At 39.0% G+C, this 11,757-nt stretch overlaps 1 long non-coding RNA gene across 2 annotated transcripts in view; it reads right to left on the bottom strand.

The window, feature by feature from the left end:
- Positions 1-1,531: 1,531 nt before the first annotated feature.
- The window catches only part of LOC120410377, a 97,157-nt gene continuing 86,931 nt past the window's right edge, over positions 1,532-11,757 (bottom strand). For both annotated transcript variants that reach the window (XR_005602489.1, XR_005602490.1), the window contains 2 exons: positions 2,126-2,180; positions 1,532-1,927 (listed from right to left, as the gene is read on the bottom strand). This is a non-coding gene — a long non-coding RNA (uncharacterized LOC120410377). The remainder of the gene's footprint in view (positions 1,928-2,125; positions 2,181-11,757) is intronic.

The raw sequence follows: 11,757 nt of genomic DNA, 5'->3' as shown, positions 1-11,757 counted from the left end.
ACAGCAAAAACCAGAAATGGGTGAAGCCCAGGGCCTGCAAACAATGTATGTGTGACAAGAAAGAGTTACAAACGAAGATGACCAAGTACAGCTGAGGGATCATGAAATTAGTTGACAAGGACTCACAAGGATCATTGAAGTCCAGCTCCTGGCCCTGCACAGGCCCATCCTCAAGAGTCACACCCTGTGCCTGAGGGCATTGTCCCAGCACTTCTTGAACTCTGCCAGGCTTGGCGCTGTGACCACTGCCCTGGGGAGCCTGTCCCAGTGCCCAAACACCCTCTGGGGGAAGAACCTTTGCCTAATAGCCAACCTAAGCCTCTTCTCAGCTTCACACCTGTTCCCTGAGTCCCATCACTGGTCACCAGAGAGAGACATCACTGCCTGTCCCTCCCTGTCTGCCTGTGAGGAAGTTGTGGACTGCAATGAGGTCTCACCTGTGTCTGCTCCACACTTACCAAGCCAAGTGACCTCAGCTGCTACTGATATGGCTTCCTCTCAAGGTCCTTCACTGTCTTTGTAGCTCTCATTTGGCTGTTCTTCAGTAGGCTTACATCTTTCTTCTATTGTGGCACCCAAAACTGCACTCAAGGTGATACTTACAGTTTAGTACTCCAAGAAATACACAAAAGCCTTCCTTTAAGAGGTGGCTTTAAAGACACTTTTAGATGTTTATTCTGAGCAAAACTCCCTGCAGAGGCCTGGTTTGGGCGCTCCCCGTTTTGCCCTCAAGCCTGTGGGCCCAGCCTGAGGGGTGTGCTCTGCCAGGTGGCTCCAAAGCCCATGAGGTGACTTTGAGCCCAAAAGAGATGCACCTTCACTTACCCCTAGCCAAAACCCAACACTATCTTTTTGTCAGGCATTTTTCTCCCCTCAATTCTCATTTCTCCTCAAAGCATCATATTAAGAATGTACCACTCGCAGTGCCCACAGAGTTTGATACGTGTGCATGTGGAAGAGGCGGATTCACATTCAGTTGTTACCTCTGCAGAGGCATAATTAGAGTAAAAAAAAAACCACCAACAAAAACCCAAACCCTACCAAATACAAACCTTGCCCTCTCCTCCTCCAAACCTGTGCATGTGCTCCGACTCCCTGCCCATGGTGCTTGCAGGTCAATGGCACTCCGAGCTTTCTCCCTGTCATGCCATGCAAAATGCTTCCCATGCATTAGCACCAGTCTAGGGGTCGTTCTCTCCAGACCTTGATGTCTGCAACCTGAGGTGAGAGGCCTTTTTAGTGAAGGAATGAAAAGGGGTTTGTTTTCTTTACCCCACAGTTTGTTTCTGTGGTAGAATGGGCTGCAAAACCTGAGTACCTGTGGGCATTCGAACAGCAGGTATGCAAAGGCAATATTTAAACAACTCTGTAAATGAGCTAGAGATGTGTGTTATTGGTAAAGAGTTTTTATGCTGAAAACACTTCCATTGAGACATGAGTCATATTAAGCTGCTTTGAGGCAGATGCTGTAGCTCCTCTTTCATGCAATCTCTTTCTCTGAAAGCTTTGACTGAGAACTAAGCCACATTCAGGGTTTTGTGGTTGAGCCTGGGAGCTTCCTTCAGTAAACTTCTTCCTGAATTATTTGCTGCTGGAGCTCATCACCCATAATAATATTTCCAGAATCTTTCCCCTATTATCTTCATCTGTCAGGTTAAATTAATCTTTTTGATGTGACACACATTGAACACTGTAAAAGAGGAACAAAATTTTCACTACTCAACAGGGAGAAGCAGCACAGAGTCTTGTTACTGTCCACAGGTCTGCTTTGGCACTTGGTGAAATATGAAGGGCATTTCAGCAGAATGTTAAAGATAAACAGATGAAAATAAAGAATCCTCTAGTCCACAGTCCATCACCTCTGAGGAACCAAGGCTCTCTTCCCCTGGTTTTCTTTAGCTGTGAATTGTCTTAGGCTGAGGGTATCCTATAGAAACAAATGGAATGATAATTCTTGCTCAAAATATTCAGCTTCCAGGCAGGCAGGTGGGAATTGCAAGTTAAAACACTCCTGAGCAGGGTAGAACTGCAGGCCATGGTAAATTATTAAATTAACATAGGTGCAAACCATGCATTCTCCCTTGTTAGGCATTGCTCCTATTGGGATTGCAAAAAAAGGTCTTACCTTTAATGAGCAGGGTTCCAGCTATGCAGGAAATGCAAAGACACATTTTAAATACCTAGGGATGAAAGGAGAGAAAGGTTAAGACAGTCTTGATATGTATCCCATCTGAAAATAAATGCAAATTCTCTTTCTGGCAGATGCTTTTAGAACACTTATAAAAAAAGGAACCCACAAAAATTATTTTTCTCTTATGCTTTCATGAAAATACTAAAGAATTGAAAAAATTGCTTGTGCTGTAAATATGAATGATGTATCTTGATGTATCTTACAGGTGTCCAAAAGTTTTAAAGCAAATCAAAAGAAACTGTCTCAGTAGGCTTAGATTTTCTGTACATAGGTGGAAAACATTTAGTTTTTCAACTTCTTAAAAAGCTTTTATACGACATTTGGAAAAAAATATCCCTTCAGTCACTATCACATTGTAAATATATGCCAGTATAAAACAGACAAAATATACTTTTATAGAAGTTACATAAATATAGGTTTATACAAAGATAAAAATACATTCACTCTTCACTGTGGCAGAATCAGCCACTTATAAATATGTTTGGTCTAATTTCACAAAATTTCCATGTTTTGTGGTGGCATCAAACCAAGACTGCACAGAGCTGAAGGCTGATACCAGGTTAAGTGAAAGGGAATCAGAGCCATTCTGCTTTTCTGACTGCCATTATGGTAATGCGATCAGTACCTTGACAGATGCTAAGAAGAATAATTTTGCTGATTGACTTTTCTTCAAACCTAAGGCTGTGGGCAATCAAAGAAAATATGAACATCTGGCTGAGCTTTTGATTGCCATGCTCACTGATATAGTGCACCCAAATAAGCAACAATTAGTACAGCTTGTGTCAAAAGACCCATCAGTTAATTCAAATTAAGTCAGGAAAATTGAATCCAATTGGCATTCATGCATATTTGTATGCGAAGTTTAAATAAGATTCTCCTGCATTACATTATCTTTTATTTTCAAGGGAAACACATGCAAAGTTTTGTGATTTAAGCAAATATTTTCAAAAGCTTTTGGACTTCTTAAAGCCAAACTTCTGGGAAAACTGTGTCCTTTGGAAGGACAGTCTAATAAACATAAAAATGTTTTAGGTCGTATTTCTCACTACTTAAAAAATTTCACAAATTTGGACAAGCTATTCATAGGCATTTTGTCAGTAGCAAATACAATAACGCAGAACCGATATTTGGGTAAATTTACTAGCTAAGACGGTAGCCAAGATAACTACCAGACTGTAGTAAGAAAGAAAATTCAGAAAGCTGAAGACTAATTTCCTCATGTTTTTGCTTGATTCTGAGTGTAAAACCCTAGGAATATGTACTTTCTTTTACAAAAAAATAGCATTCCTGTTGGAATTCTCTTTATGGTAACAGTAAATTAGGTTGCATGAGAACCCAAGATTAAAACTAATCAAAGGCAAAAGACAAGCTGTGTGCCTGATTTTTTAAAATGAGAAATTTAGAAAAAAAAAAGGCCAAATTGATTTTTTATTTAATTCTAGCTCTTTGCAGTAAATAAATTTTAGTCATTACTTGGCAGATATAGATACCATTGGTTCCAAGTTAAGCCGTTAAAATTTTATTTGCAACTTGGTTATGAAATCTGTTTTTTCAAAAAAAATAGTGACAGACTCTCTGGCTGAGGTGCTATCTGTGCTCTACTAACTAGAGGTGAAATTTACTGTAACCTCACCTAAATCTCAGTTAGCTCAATCTGACCTGACTCTAAAATCCTATTATGAAATTCCAGGATTTCTGCAACTCATTCAGATGTGTTAATCTAAAGCCTAATGCAAACCAGTGTATCACAGACTACATGGGGGATAGGGTCACACTGGCAGCCCCAGCTGCAGCTTTGCTCATGGACTGGGGTCACATTGCACCTGTAGCCACTGCTCCTGAGTGCTGGTGCTGTCAGAGCCAGGGAGCTTCAGAGCAGAGCTGGGAATACCTAAAATACTGATAGAGCAGAAGACCACGTCAGAGGAGAAGGCTGGGTGAGTCAGTCCATTGGCCTGGGACTCACATGCTACATCATCAGCTGCCAATGATGCAATGAGCGTGGCCAAGCAGCTGTTACATTCTTTTATTTTCCTGTATTTTTATTTATTGGGGGTCCACTTTGTTTTGATGCCAAGAAATAGGTTTTCCTATTCACTGACTTCTGTGAATATTACGACTCAAACACTCTTGAGAACAATCGGATCAATTAATTACAAAACTGTTACCATGCTGCCTTCATAAATCAAGAGTTAGCTTGTGATCCATAACTTCAAACAGTCTTTTAGCAGCTGTTTTCTTGAAGTTCTTTTCTTTAAAATACTAATGTCTCTTGTACATCCATCTTCTGATTCAGAGGTTATGAGTCCTCCTACTAGTGTTACCTTGAGAAATATAGTTGATGGAAAATCCCTTAACTAGTCTAATGATATGGTCCAGTTACTCTCAAGTGCACAGGCCCCTTATAAATGCTACTGAAAAATCAATATCAATCCTTCAGTGCCTTCAAGAGATGTGGAGTAGCACCATAACAATAGTGATGGCCTCCAGCAAATAGCTGTTCAGTGATTATACTGCAGTGGCCTGGAAGTCCAAATCCCCTTCAATAACTTTCAAAATGGATGCATACTGGGAAATGTAAAACCATCCCTAGCAGGCAGGTCAGTAGCTGCACTTTCTAGTCAAGTACCTACTTATTTACTGTGTTGCTCTCTCATTATTGACATAAGATTTTGGAGAAGAAAGTCTGCAAAGAAAAAGGTAAGCTGCAAACATGTTCAGTGCAGCAAAGAGGACTGTGCACCACGGGAGAATCAGCTGGCAGCCCCACCCTTTGCCTGTTTTATTTAGGAATTTGAAAGTAGACTAAGGAGAATACATTTTCAAAGACAGTGGTAGCAGGGAAAAAAATCACTCCAAAGTGTAAACAACAAAGCAGCATTCACAGTTATGGCCTCTGATATTTATTCTGTGAGTAAAGCTGCTGCTTGCTTGGAGTCAGAAACATCAGAATACTTAGCAAAGTTCGAAGTAGTGTGGCAATTACTTTACGGCTAAGACTCTGAATGCAATGTCATGGCATTTTCCTGGTTTCCAAGGTTTGCACATGAGGAGGTCATAGTGGACAGTATCAAAAGCTCAGCACAGTCTGGATGTAGCAGCCATTGCTTTGACTCTCCACAGAGTAAGCTGCACCACTGGAGTAAGAGACTGGCTTGGCTTGGCTCATCAAGAGCGAGTCATATAAAGCCCATGTTGCCTCAGGGCATTGCCTTCCCATGTCATTATCTTCTGCATGCTGATGCTGCATCAAAACTAGCCAATCAACCAAAATGGTTTGCCAAGACATCAGGATTTTCTTAAAGTCTGCTCTTTGGTTGAATCCATGCTTGACCCATGTGTACAATTCACTCCCAAAAATTAAAGACATGACAAAGTTCTCTCTCTCCACAGAATTATTGGAAAATGAGTGCTCCATCTTTCCTAAGATAGGAAGTCCTTGCCACAGAATAGACAACCTTGCTGCATTCACACTTCACCCTATCAAAACTTTTAAACAAAAATATTAGAAAAAATTGTCCATATGCATGCATAGACCTACTGCCTGGGATGTTACTTGCTACAAGACACAATGAAGTAATGATATAATTTTTTTTAAAAAATTGGAAATATAAAGACAGTGATGTTTTTGCATGTTAGAAACAGGATTACAAAATAAAGGTTGGAGAAGGAGAAATCCCAACAGTTTTTTTAAAATCCTGCATTGGATTTAAAGTATTTTTATTTCAACCATCTCTCAAATATTAAAGTTCATTTCCTACCAGTGTTCCTACCAATTTAACTCTGTTAGCAAGTTCTGGAAAACCAATCTGTTCTGCATACATGCTGTACCACCATGTTGAGTTCTACAGCTCCATCAACCATAATCAAATCATCCTCATGTGTTCTTCCTTAATATATAATACAGAGTTTGTATAAATGCTCATTGCAACTATTGTGCCTTCTAGCAGCTGACAGTTTAAACAATGCATAAATATTAGAATAGAGAAAAGCCCAGTGTGATTTCAGAGCCAGTTTCATTGAAAATTCTCTGAACTGGCCAGTCTCTTTGTGACATCTGTTCTCATAGGATATTCTGGTAGCTGAGGGGGGTTTTATCTCAAAAACTTTGAGAACAAATGTTATGTCCAAATATATTCTCTGCAATAAGCATTAGGTAGTGAAATAAATTAGACTAAGTAGCTACCCAGGAGTAAAATTAGGTTTTACGGATGTGAGTGCTACCAGAGCTATCAGACTCAGGGAACCTGTTATGATTTAGACCGTAGTGATTATGGCAGTAATAAGACACTTTAAGCAAGCTGTTGGCTGAATCAGTCAAGTGAATCTCAACTGTGTGTTAGTGAAGTCATTTTATCCACATAAGTTGATTTTAGTCCATTAAGACAGGCCTTTTGCTTCACAGTGGGTATAGTCATTACATTTTCCTACATTCATTTGTCTTCATTCAAAGGAGCACTCAACCACCTTGGTGCTCATTGCCATTAAAAAGATTGTGGTTCACCTTACTACAGTGTCAAATGAAGTCACAAAGAGTCATGCGGATGATAGCAAGAGAAACTGCACCAGCGTGCACAATGTTATCATGCAGATGAGAAATATAAATGAGGGATGAAATGCAATTTAAGCAAACACTCAGATGGAAAACAAATGTGCCATTTCAGACAAACAATTCCTGAAACAGCAGTACAGGAGTCCTCCTTCACTTGTAATTCTTACAATGGGATTGAAAACCAGAAGAAATCAGAATTCTTAAGCAATGAGGAAATAGCAGATATTTTCCCTAAAGTTGTTGTATTTCAATGAAATATTATCTTTTACTGACAAGACAAGCATTATAAAACATACAGAGCTAACTGCATGAGCATCTTAAAAGCTTGTGTATTAAAGCTCAAAAGTTCATTTGGCAGAGAGACGAATATGCCTAAAAGCTTTCTGGCTCATTTTAACACCTTCTGGTTTTCTCTTCAATGCTAGCACTGATGTTCAGTTACTATTGTAGGATCTGATCATATTTACAAACTCTTGCTACTTTTCCTCCTTAGAGACCTCATCTGAATCACTTTTGAATATCTAGCAGATGTTCAAGATACTCAGTTCTTAGAAAGATGCAAGACTCTTTAAAACCATGTGAAGCACAGCTACAATCTCTAACTACTGTGCCTTAAAAAAGAACATTTTCCTTGAAGACACTGTCTCATACAAGTACCTGCTGCTGGTTTTATCCTCTGAATCGGATTGTCTTGATCATGGAGGATTCAGGATCCCAGACTAGACTAAGCCCACACAGCTGTACAAAGTCCCTGTGTTAATTTTGTCTCCAGCACACATTCAACATTTCCAGCACCACTTTTGATAAAAGTCTTTTACCATCAGTCCTTAGCTTCCAACCTTTTGTAGAAGAAATGTTAACTCCTGAGGCCACAGAGTTTGGATGAGAGCAGATAGTTTTGCCTTTTACAGTACTGAGCTTAGTAACTTTTAAAAATGCACACTCAAGGGAATATGCTAATTTGACTGAGTATTCCTCACTTCATGAAAGAATCAACTTTTATCAGCATCTCAGGTTTGCTTGTATAAAATGAACTTGTGGGGTCTGTGCACAGCTAATAAGTTTAGTGCTCTTATAGAAGCAGAGTGTTTTGTCACTGTGCAGCAGCAGATGACCTGCTGAGACCAGATCAGATCAGAATTTTAGAAACACTTGCAATTTTCATTTTCTCTGAAATTAAGAGTAAAAATGTCTTCAGCGTAAGAAACATCTTCATTAAGGATGGGTTCCTATACGCACTCCTTTCTGTACACTTTGATCTCCTTCCACATTAGCCATAGGGGAGTTAATAAGTTGCTCAAAGTGAACTTCAGGAGAACATGCATATGTAGCAGGCAGGTTAGAAGAAATCACTCATCTCTCACTGGCATAGCAGTCACATGATGAGGTGAGCATGGATATAGAGCTGAGAGGAACAAGAGTGATGCTATCCAAACTCAGAATGCCTCGATCCATCATCAGGGTCAAATCACAAATACTTCCCACCAGCAAGAGAGACCAGCCCCAGCTACAACCACCACAAGCTGTAATTTTTTGAGTAAGCAGCAGTCCAGTAGACGATCTATGTCCATGTGTGGTAACTAAGCTCTTATAAGCTATATTTCCGATGCTAGCACACCTTTTTCCTAACTTTTCTTGTAAGACTAGCATTGGAACCAGCTTTCTCTTTGAAGAGCTTCTCAGGTCTCTTCCCTGCCTCCCCCTCTACACCACTTTTCCAGAAATATATTCCCATGTATTCATATTTGCTGTTTTAAACCCACACTGGGACTACACGAATCAAATCTAATCTGCTCATCTGCTAATTGTTGAAATAATGAAGTTTTTTCTGTGTATATCTGTATGTACCTGCCTTGTCAAATTCCCTGACCTGTGGGTGTTACCAATAGCTAACCCCAGTACTCCCACTGCAGCTGCACCTCTTAAGAATCTTGGCCTATTCTGCTCTCTGAGGAGACAGGAAAAGCATCAACGTGACATCCCACTCCCCTTGAAATCTCTCCAAATCAGGAACAAGTTCATGCAGGACAGCTTGCTCTGATTCTGTCAGTGTTTACACTTAGGCAGAAAGGGGCTGACTCTGATGACTAATGGTACAAGGACACTAATATATAAAACTGTACCAATTAAAAGGAAACATCTACTTTAATATATTAATACAAGAATATAGTCAGAAATCTGAAAACCCTTTTTGTTCTTCCCAAATTAGATTACATATATATCATTATAGTCTTCATTTTATGGGTATGTGGAAAAAGAACATATGACTGACCTTCAAATCAACCCTCAGCTTGACAGCCTAGATCAATGTATTATCCAGACCTCTATTTCTCATTCTGTTTCAACTGTCAAATAGAATTTGTTTGTTATAAATAGGAACTCTCCAGTAACAACAGCAAATAAGATACAGGCAGCCACCTTGCAATGTACCTGTTCTCAAAATTCTCTTTGGTTTTTAAAGAACCCCACATTTCCAGGGTGCTTGCACGAATAGCATCATCATCTCTCGGACTGGAGTATTCATAATGAAGTGAGATGAACTGTTTACAATGTCCTGAAGGACATGGAGTTGACCTAAGTCACAGATTAATGGCTTTTTGTTCTCTGTGTGGGAAGGTCATAGGAGATCTCAGATTATAGCAGGTCTTAGATCATAGAAGGGTCTCAGTTTAAACAAAAATGTAAACCAGAGACAGAAACTTCAGGACAAAGACTCTATAACTTAACTGCAAACAACTTTCCTTCACTTTTTGAAGTCCATTTGACTTTAATACTGTGTTTAAATACTCTTAAATCACAGCTTCAGATAGCCAGAATTGTAACAAATGAAATTATTTTTAACCCAGGGTACCTTCAAAAGCCATGAATGTCACTGACATTCCCGTGTTGTGAAGACAGGTAAGGAGTGGGTTTCTGAAGTCATTGTTACGCCCTAACAGACTTGCATTCATTGCAGGTACAGTCTTTTGCTGAAGTACATAAGCAAGCCTTGGGAAAGAGCACATGCTGGGGAGGTGTCCTTAGGCCAGCAGTAATTAGCTCCCCTAAGAATCCTGTAGCCACGAGGTGCAGTTAGCATTAGGTAATGCACTGCACTTTGAAGATGTAAAAGGATTTCAAAGAGCTCATTGGTACCAGATTATCCACTACACTGGGATTTCAGCATTACTGTTTTCAACTCTTAATACAGAACTATAAATAGATATTCAGCCAAATTTGTAAGTTATTTTTGACAACCAGTTATTACACTTATTACTTGAAACCCCAAAATAAAAGTTTTCACTAGGAATGTCCCTTTCGTGTAAGGAAACAAAAGTTTGTTTTCATTTATTAAGGAGCCTGAAAATCTGTTCTTTTTTTTTTTTCCAATTGTTTGCTCCTTAAAAAAAATTTGTGGTCAGTATAAAAGAACAGAATTCATAAAAGTAACTCATTTTTTCTTCCCTGATTATACTGCAAGATTCAATGAAAAAAACCCCAACAAACCACAGAAGGATTTTGTCACCTTTTGACAACAGGACAACAGAACAGAAATGTAAGCTGCAAAAGGCTTTCTTTTCCTCCAAAAGCTCAAGATTAATATGAAATTGATAATCAAAAAACCAAGTTGAAGGGGAGTCACATAGACATCAGAAAAAAACTTTTTCTCAAGGAAGGTAATGCTGCTCAGGGACAGGTCATTGCAAGAACACCTCAGAGGTACTCAAGACAGCAAAACAAGGCCAGGACTGGCTGGACCAAGCTCTAGTAACAGCACCACCTCAAGTGAGGGCCTGGAGTTGATAATTCCCAGAAGACCTTTCCAAGCAAAAGTTCTCCTACTGCAATTACTGAAACTACCCAAGAATAATCGAAGAAAAGAGATTATAGGATTTTAGCAAAAAGGTTAAATATGGTAAACCCCCTAAATATAGAAATAAAGCCAAATATTGAAATTCTAACGCAAAAAGAGCAAAGCTTCAAATAAGGAAACATATGCATTCCTCAAAGCCACACTATAATTTTGGGCTTTTCATTGAGTTGTACATACTAAATGGAAGCTAAGAAGGGACCCACACTTTTTTTTCCTTTCAAGTCATCCTAACAGAAATCAGATACGTTTACTTTATCACAGCAAGAGTCTGCAGACAGAAAAAGTATTTAATAAAAGTTACCCATATTATCTGTCATCTGCATTTCAAAAATAAACATGTAATTTTATACAGTAGAAATCCTTTAAAGGTAAGTATTATCACTTCAACATACTTTTCTTCATATAAGATTTTCCTTCCCAAAATTTCAACATTTCAGACTTCAAACTGTAACAAGAAATTTTCTTTTATTTTCCCTGTTCAGCACTGTTTCTACTCAGGCATTCAACTCAACGTTTTACACTAGCAGGGTTTGTAACTGGTTGGATGGGCTGCTTGTTCTGCAGGTAAAAATTTAAAATATACTAAATTCCTCTCTAATACTTGGATCAGTGTATTCCCAACAGGCAAGAAACTGATACTTTATTCTATCATCCTGAGAGCACACCTTATTGTAGACAAGCTAAAGAGTGAAGCCAGCATGAAACCCAGCTTCCCTTCCTCATAAGCACATGCCCAACCAGCTTATAAGATTGTTCTACTTCTTCAATGAATAAATAGATCATGATTCCACTACAGTTTCAGATACAGCAATTTCAAGCTACTGGGTTTTGGTGTAAGGGGAAGAATTGGCTCAGGCTGCAATTACTCATAATTTTAGAACCTGGAGATTCATAGTTCATCTTGTGTACCGGCCAGTATCAAAGACATCACATCTGTAGCAACAATATTGTTCTTGCACGGGGATTTTCCCATATTTTTGGACTAGAACCTAAAGAGAATGATGTTTGAATCATGGTGATTTCACTACTAAACCAAAAAATGAGACCTACATTAACCCCACTCAGAATTCAGTGCCTGTATCAATTCCCTACATGAAACAAGTGGCCATCTGCTCCACTTGCCCATAAGCAATATCTTCTCTCTCTGTCACCCTATTCATC

This window comes from Corvus cornix, chromosome 8 (genome assembly GCF_000738735.6).
Source record: "Corvus cornix cornix isolate S_Up_H32 chromosome 8, ASM73873v5, whole genome shotgun sequence".
Taxonomy (NCBI): domain Eukaryota; kingdom Metazoa; phylum Chordata; class Aves; order Passeriformes; family Corvidae; genus Corvus; species Corvus cornix.
This window is presented reverse-complemented; position numbering and strand designations above follow the sequence as displayed.